This window comes from Lonchura striata, chromosome 19 (assembly GCF_050655825.1).
Source record: "Lonchura striata isolate lonStrDom1 chromosome 19, ASM5065582v1, whole genome shotgun sequence".
NCBI lineage: Eukaryota > Metazoa > Chordata > Aves > Passeriformes > Estrildidae > Lonchura > Lonchura striata.
Window position 1 is genome coordinate 5,063,234 of NC_140721.1, and position 8,514 is coordinate 5,071,747.

Genomic DNA, 8,514 nt, shown 5'->3' on the forward strand with positions numbered 1-8,514 from the left:
TGGACGTCGCTGTGAGCGATGGCTCCCGCGGGCTCCGTCCCGGTAATTTATGGGGCTGAGCTGCATAAATCACGGCAGCGAGCGGCTCCCAGACAGCTGCATCCCCCGGGGCCGGCCGGGACCCCGGGCTGCCCCAGCTACCTGCTGAGTGACGCCGAGCCTCGGGGGCAGCGGCCGAGGGAGGGAATGGAAAAACCCTTCACCTTTTCCACCCCCCCTTTGCAGCTCCTCTCCCATTCCCGGCCTCTCCCAGGAGCGGAGGGGCGGATCGGTGCCCGCGGGGCTTTGGGGCAGGTGGAGGGGTGTTTCGTGCACGAGTATCCCCCTGTCCTGTCCTGCACAGCCTTCTGGAGGGATCCTAACACAGCAGCCTGAGCCAGCGTTCTGCAGCCAGAGCTCTCAAAAACTGCCGGGTGTCCCCAGGGAGCTGCAGCCGGTGTCCAGCTCCGAGGGACGGGCACGGCCGGGCTGCGGGACCGCGACAAGAGCCAGCGCCGGCGACCGGCAGCGCGCAGAGAAAAGGGGCATTTTCGCCTCAATGTGCTGAGCAGATTGGAACCAGCTCTGGTTAAGTCATTGGCTCTGTTGGGAGGTCTGAGCTGGAGCGTTTCCCGCCTGTGCCCCCTCCCCACGATCAATCAAAGTTGCAGCAAATTAGCCCAGATGCTGGGAGATTCGGTTCAAATCCAGCTGTGGTTTGGATCGCGTTCGCATGCCTGGCTTCATGTGGGACCTGGGCTTTTGGACAGGATACAGCCCCCCGGTCTCTGCAGGGCCCTGTTTCCCAGCGCAGCCTCTCCCCAAAGCCCACACACATGTCTTCCATTACTGGCGCTGGCCAGCGGGGCCGCATCCGGCAGCGCCAGGAGCCTGCAGCCCCCGCTGGCAGCCCGCGCCGCCTTTCCCCGCCGGTGCCGGGGCACGGCAGCCCCGAAATGCGCCCCCCGCCCCCGTGGGCGCAGGGGGATGCGTGTCCCCTCCACCTGGGCTGCGCTGGGGCTGTGAAACTCATGGCAGTGCTGAGCCCTGGGTCACCCCTGCCCGTCTCCTCAGCTGCTCCGGTGCCAAGCCCTGCCTGCTGCAAAGCAAGGATGGGAGCAGCCACGGGACCCTGCCAGGTTCTCCCAGGGTGCCCCCCTGTCATGAGAGGAACCCCAAAAGGCAGCGGGAAGGGCAGAGCTTCCCTGGCACAGCACAGGCCCAGCCGGGTGGCTGCTCTCTGCTGAGCTGTCTGGGTGGACAATGGGAGTCGTTCCCTGTGGGGTGATGCTCAAGTGGCTGGGGGGCCTTTCCCTGTGGCCCAAGGCTTGATGGGGCAATAAAACCCCTTTCTTTTGGGCTGCCACTGAGAGGACCCTTGTCTGACCCTTGGTCAGACAAGGCACCTCTCCCTGCAAGGTGATATTTCATGGAGCAGGGCAAGCCTTCCTTGTGGAAGGATATCCAGGTGCACAAGAGACAGAATCTAACAGCGGGAGCTGAGATTGGGAGAGACCTCAGGAAGTCACCCCCCAACCCCAGCAGGGTCACCCAGGGCTGGCTGCACAGCACCTTGCCCAGTGCTTTTGGATATCTCCAAGGGCAGTCCCACTGTGGCAGTGCTCCCTGATGGCCAGAGGAAGCCGTGGGACTCAGTCTGTGCCACCTGCCCCGCTCCTGGCATGGGCAGCACGGAGCTGAGTCTGGCTCTGTCCCCTCCATGCCCTCCCTCCAGGGGTGTGTGTGCAGGTCCCTGGAGCCTTCTCTTCTCCCAGCTCTCCCTCTCCTCACCAGGGAGGTGCTCCAGTCCTTTACTCTCCCTAGTGCTCCTTCCCTGGACTCTCTCCAGTGTTTCCATGCTGGGAGCCCAGCACTGGACCCAGCACTCCAAGAGTGAGCAGGGGGAAGGATCCTCTCAGTGCTGTCAACCAACACCTCCTTCATCCCATGGTCAGCTTCCTGTCCCCCAGGACCCCCACGGGCTTTTCCACTGAACTGCTGTCCAGCTGGACAGTCCCTGGGATATCCCAGAGCTCAGGGATCTTCCTCCCCAGGAGCAGGGCTTTACAATTCCCCTTTCTGAGCTGGTGGGCAATGGGATCCCTTCCTTATGGGGGGATGTTTGGGAAGACAAGGACACCACCCCATTGCTTTGTGGGGCAATGGAACCCCTTCCTTGTGGGATGGTGCCTGATGGGGTGACAGGACCTGATGAGAATCCTGACCCTGTTGGCCAGAGTTTGGTGAGATGATGGGACCCCTTTCCTTATGGGTGATGCTTCGGTGGCAATTTTATCAACAGGGGGCAAATTTCAGTCAAACAAGGGCACCCATCCCTGCCAGGTGTTGTTTCCTGGGGCAGTGGGACCCCTTCCTTTTGGGATGACACTTGATGGGGTGATGGAAGCCCTTCTCTGCAGGCAGCTGATGATCTCACCCCTGTGGGATGATGCTGAAACATTGGGACCCCTTCCTTTTATGGGTGATGCTTCATGGGGCAGCGGGACAATTTCCTCGTGGCAAAATGCTCAGATTGGGTGAGGAACACTTCCAGCAGGGTGACATTTTGGGGCTTGAGGCGATGAGACCCTTTTCCTTTGAAATTATCCCTTCTTTGTGGGGTGATATCCAAGCAGATAAAGACCCCCCCATCCCTATGGATCCACGATGGCACAACGAGACCTCCTTTCCTCTCTCCCTTCCTCATCCACCACCCCCTTCCCAAACCCTACAGGTGACTTCCCCCTCCCCACCCGCATCACCGGCTCCTCTCACCCCCCTTCCCACGACACGGACACGGTTGTGTCACCGGTGGGAAGCCCACGAGATGGCAGCAACGGGCCGCGCTCCGGGATGCGACACCCCTTCCTCGGGGGCCGCGACCCCCCGATTTTACATCCCGGTCCCCCGACGCGCACTTTTGTGCGCGTCGGGGGACCGGGATGTAAAATCGGGGGGTCGCGGCCCCCGGAGGAACGACGGAGCTGCGCAGCCGGTTGCGGGTGGGCCGGCCCCGGTTGCTGACTAATCCCGGGCTGAGTCACGGTTGCGGCGGGGAGCGCTGCGGCAGCGATTCTCCACCTCCCGTTCCCGAACCGGAGAGCCCCGACGGGGCGAGCGCCGGTGCTGCGTGGGGAAAAAGAAGAAAAAAAAAATAGGGGGGGGTGGGTGGGGGAAACAGGAGAGGGACACCCCTATCTAGCAGGGGGTGGGTAAAGCGTTTTGAGGAGTTTTAGGGTGGGTGGCGGCAGTTTGAGCGGGGTGGAGGATGGGGAGGGGTTAATTCTGTGAGCCGTTCTGCAGGTTTTTGGGGGTGCGAGGGGGTAAAGGAGTTGGGGGGGTCGTGGCTTGAGGCTCCCGGAGCAGCGTGTGGCCTTGCAGCAGCGCGGCCTTGCGCAGCGGCGGATGCTGGCGGGCGAGGATGCTGCTGTCAATGACAACGCCGCTGTTGCCGTGGTTACCGGTGTGATGCTTCGCCAGAGCAGAGTGAGGTCAGACGGCTCCAGCAGGAAGAATTGGGGGGGTGGGGGGGTTCATGGATGGATAAATGGATGGACAGTGCATAAAAGAAGGAAAGGATGCTCCCAAATCCCTCTGGATATGACTCTAGGCCCACCCTGGGGGAGGTGCTGGCACTTGGGAAGGAGCAAGAGGCCAAAATGAACTCACCCGTGAAGTCACAACCTTCTTCTGTAGCGCTGATGGTTTTTGGGGGACACAGCCCTGGTGGGAGTGAGGGCCAGGCCCCACTGTGAAGCTGGAGGGGTCAGGGCAGCACAGTGCTGCAGTGGGTTGCCCACCCCATGTATTCTGAACTGGCCCCCCACCAGCACTTGTGCTGTCCCGTTGTCCTGCAGCGCATTGGGGTGGCACCCATGGGTGCTTGTGGCGCTGGAAGGACAGGGGGTCTTATGAGGGGGCACGTGGCAGGTGCTGCTCAGCACATTGTTGTGGGTGAGGGATGCAGGTGGGCAGGGGGCACCTCCAGGCTGGTGCCCGAGTCTGGGCACCCCTGTGCAACCCCTCCCCACGACGGGGGGCTCAAACAGCCCCAAATCAGCAGCCCCGTGGTGGTGCCACGAGGCCAGGATGGGGCCACGTTCTGACCCAGTGGGGTTATCGGGGGTGATGGGCGCCCTGGGCTCCCGTGGGTGCGTGGATGGACCCCTCGTGGCTGGGGCAGGGGATGGCCCACGCCGCACTCCCAGGGGGACAGGACCCCCAGTTTGTGTTTCACTGGGTGCACCTGGGTCTGGCAGCAGGTGGAGAGGGGATGCGGGGTGCTGGGTGCTGCTCCACTGTCCTGGAGCAGCCAGGGAACAGGGGGGGCTCCGGAGGGGTCTGGGGAGGGCCGGGGTCCTGTTGCAGCCCGGACCCCCTGCCCGGCTCCGGGCCGCTGTCCTCCCCCCGCGCCGATATAAATAGTAGCGTCTTCCCGTTCCCTAAATTTCCTCGCTGACGTAGCGCTCACGTCATTGTGTAGGTTGATGCTTTTCTATGAATGAGCCGAGATCCCCGTTACTACGAGCCCGATCCTATAAAAGCCCCGCGCGCTGCGGACAGCGCAGCACCGACACCGGCGCCGGCCCCGCCGGGAGCCGCGGGGCCCCTGCCCGGCCCGGCAGCCGCGGGGCCCGCAGGAGGTAAGGCACCGGCTGGGTTGGCCCCCAGGTAAGCGGGGACGGAGCCCGGTGCGGGGGCGGGAGGGGGCAGCGGAGCCCCGCGGCACCGGGCGCTGCACCTGCCGGCGGCGGGGCGGGGGTGAGGCGGAGCGGAGGGCACCGGGGCCGGGGCGGGGGGAGCTCTGCGGCGGGCGGGGGCGGCGCGGAGCCGCCTGGCGCAGCCCCACGTGCGGGCCGGGCGGCGGGGGCGGCGGGGCCGGGCGGCGGCGCCGGCGGGGGCGGTGCGCGGGGGCGGGCGCTGAGCGCGGGGCCGCCCCGGGGGGCGCACGGCGGGGACCGGCCGCCCGCACCTTGCGGGGGTTTGGGGGGGGGGCGGCGGGGAGAGGCGCGGGAGCGCATCGGTGTGCGGGGCCGTGCGTGTGCGTCCCGCTCTGCGGTGACACCGGCGGCCGCTGTCCCTCCTCCCCGCAGCCGCCCCCGACGGGACCCCCCTGCCCCGTGCCGCGGTGCCGCCGTGCCAGGCACTCTCCGCCGCCGCCTCCCTCGGGTTCCCCCGCAGCCCCGTGTCCCCAGCCCGGGTGCTGCCGGCTCCGCAGCCCGGGGAGGGGGGGTCGATCGCCTTCACCCCGCTGCGTCTAAAGAGCGCGGAGACCCCGTCGAGGAGAGCCCGAGTCAGAGCGTCGGCACCTTGGCTCTAGACTGCTTACTGCTGCGTAGGGACAGGACAGTAACAGTCTACAGTCATGGCTACTGAAGCATGACCCACCGCCGGCACCGGCACCGGCACCGGCCCCGGCCCGCACCGGCCCCGGCCCCGGCCCCGCCGCAGCGGCGGGGGGGCGGGCGCTGTCCGTGGTGCTGAGCCGTCGGGGATGCGCCCCGACGGGGGCGGGGGGAGGGCGGGACGGGGCGGGGATGGGGGGTGTCCCGGTGCCCGCCTGACCCCGCTCTCTTTTTTCCCCCCCCGCAGACACCGACCCCCCCACGGCGGACGCCCCCCCCCCCGCCTTCCCGCTGCAGCCCAGGTAGGGGGGGACTCCCGGCGGGGCGGACACGCGTGGGAGGGCAGGGGGCGGGAGGTGGGGGGTGGGCGGATGCTACCGATGCTGCCGATGCTACCGACACTCCCCCCCCCTCCCAAGCACCGGGAGTCCCCCCCGCGCCGCCGGTGGGGGTCGGGCGCGCTCGCTGCGGTGGCGGGGACGCCTCCTCGCCGTCGCCAAGGCACCGGCTGCCCCCTCCCATCCCGCCCTCCCGTCCCCCCCCCCCCCCCACTCCGACGCCGCCCGGGCGACCGTGGCTTTAGATTGTTACTGTGCCGCTGGGGGGGTAACAGTCTACAGCCATGGTCGCCGGGACAGGCGGACTCGCACCGCGGGCAGCACCGGCTCCCCCCACTCGCCCAGCCCCGGGGGTCCCCGAGGCGGCGGAGGCGGAGCGGCGGGGGTCCCGTCGGGGGCGGCCCGCCTCCCGGGGCAGTAGGAGCTCACATGCAGGATGCAGCTCACCGCACATCAACTCTTACTGTTCGGGGGGGCGGGCGCCGAGCGGCTCCTCCTCGGGCAGCGGGAACGATGGGGACCCCCTCCGCGGATCCCCCGTCCTGCCCCCCGCCCCGCAGCCCCTCACCTGCCCTCCCGGCGGGGATCCGCAGCCCCTCGGGGACCGTCCCCGCCGGGCTCGTCCCGCCGCATCTGTCCGCTCGCCGGCCGGGGTGCCGTGCCCCCGTGCCGTGCCCCCCCGCCCCGCCGCCGGTGCTCGGGGGACCGCGGGCCGTTCGCGGAGCGGGGCTGGCGGCGGGGCCGGCGCGGCGGGGACTGAGCGCGGCCGGCGCGGGGGCGGCCGGGGGCGGTCGCAGGTTGCACAACCCGCCCGGCGCGGCCAGGAGATTCCTGAGCGGCGAAGTCAGAGCGGCCCGGCCTGCCCCGGCACCGGGCACCGGGCCTTCAGCAGCCGGCGGCGACCGGTGCTGGCCGGGCAGGGCTCCTCGTGGGGGGCACCGGGGACTCGCAGCCCTGGAGACGGAGAGAGGGGGCTGGAAGGAAGGGCTGGAGACCATGCAGACCTTATGGACGGGAGGGAGGTACCTATTCCCGTGGGGGCACCAGGCATGTAGGGTCAGTGGGTGAGGGTGGCAGTGGTAAGAGGAAGGGGAAGAGTCCCTGAACATGAACCTTCAGTCCTGGGAGCCTGAAGCACAGGGCTCCTGCAGGTGTCCCACCCAGATGGAGTAAGGGTTATGCGGGGTCCCCTGCTCACACTCTCCAAAGCAGCCCCATTAGGATCCCTCACCCATCTATGGGGTCATGCAGCTGGCAGCTCTGCCCTCATCCAGACAGGCATGGACACCACCAGGTCCCCAGGGGCCAGCAGGGCCACAGTGGGACACAGGAGACACAGGCAGGGAAGGATCAGAGGTAGCAGGTCCTTGCTGTGCCCTGCCGTGTCTCTTGCTTGTTCCCTTTGACTCCTGCTTCTCCCACCGCTGCCGTTGGTGACAGGCCAAGCACCTCACACCTGCAGGACGGGGATTTGCGGGCAGTCCCACCAACACTCAGGTAAAACCTCAGCTACGTCCAGCACATCCCCGCTGCAAAATTGCCGCTGCCACAAACCCCACCCTCCATCCCCTGGGAAACACTTCCTTATTTATGCCCTGTCAACAGCATCACAGTGAGGTCCAGGCCATGGTGACATCAGTGTCCCTTCCAGGGTACCCCTGAGTGAGGGGACAAGTCCCATGGGCAGCACAGTGGCCCCTTGGACCCCACGCTCCAGCCCGGGAATGTTCCAGCTGCACTGTTGTTTTGAAGGCCAAGTCTTTCCCGCTGACACCCTGGAATCAGTTTTTCTTCCAGAGTCCTTAAAAATATCCTGGATTCCTGACACCAGGACTTGTCTTCCAACGGCGCTTCCAAGCCGCTGGGCCCGGGGCCAGCCGCCAGCGCCAGGGGACAGAGGCTGTCCAGCTCCCGTGCTCCTCCTCAGCACGGAGATCGCGGCGGTGCCGGGAAGGAATGCGGTGCCAAGGAGGATCCCAGCCCCTGCCACGGCCTCTTCCACGGTGGAACGGTGCTCAGCGGGGCACGGGCACGGCACAAACGCGGCCTGACCTCGGCAACGCAGCCAGCGGCTTCAGAGCACGGCCAGGAGGGCGGGAAGGGCCTTCCTGGGACCTCCGAGCCATAAGCCCACAGAGCCCGGCGGCTGAGGACAGGGGTGGACACCGCCTGCAGCGACGGTCCCAAGGGACTCTCCTGGACAGGATTTCCCTGTGCATCCCTGGGAAAGCACGTGGCCCCAGAAAACTTCTAGACAAAACCTGTCACCCGCTCCTGGCTTTGCCAAGAGGCATCCTGGAATTTAGGGTGGGCCTGGGGGGGCTGAGCCAGCAAAGCTGGTGGGGGCTGCAGGAAGAGGTGCTGCTGTTGCCCCCCCAGAGGCCAGGCAGGTGCCCGCTGATCCCACATGCTGTTGCTGCCATCTGACAGCTCTTGGCGAAACGGCCTTTTGTGATTCAGCCATGTTTATCCCAGCCTGCAGCCCGGCCCAGCGTGGGTTTCCATGGAAAACTTCCATCCAAAACAAGGAGAGAGAAGGAGCTACAGCAGGAGTGACTCAGCCACAACTGGAAGCTTCTGCAAGTGAAGCAGGGAAGGGGGGGCTGTTCCCTACGGCTTGGTCCTGCTCCAGCAGCGGGGCCCAGGGATGGTCCCGGCTGTCCTCTGCCCCTGCCACTTTGGAGGCAGGATCTTGGCAGGTTTGGGGAAAGCCTGGCTGTAAAACCATCTGGGAAACACATCACCCTCCTGGAGTGCCCCCTCCCCACGCCTGTGGCAGGTCCTGCCGGTGGGGACAGAGGGGAAGAGCGTGAGATGAGTAAGGCTCAAACCCTGGCACGAGCTGATGCCAG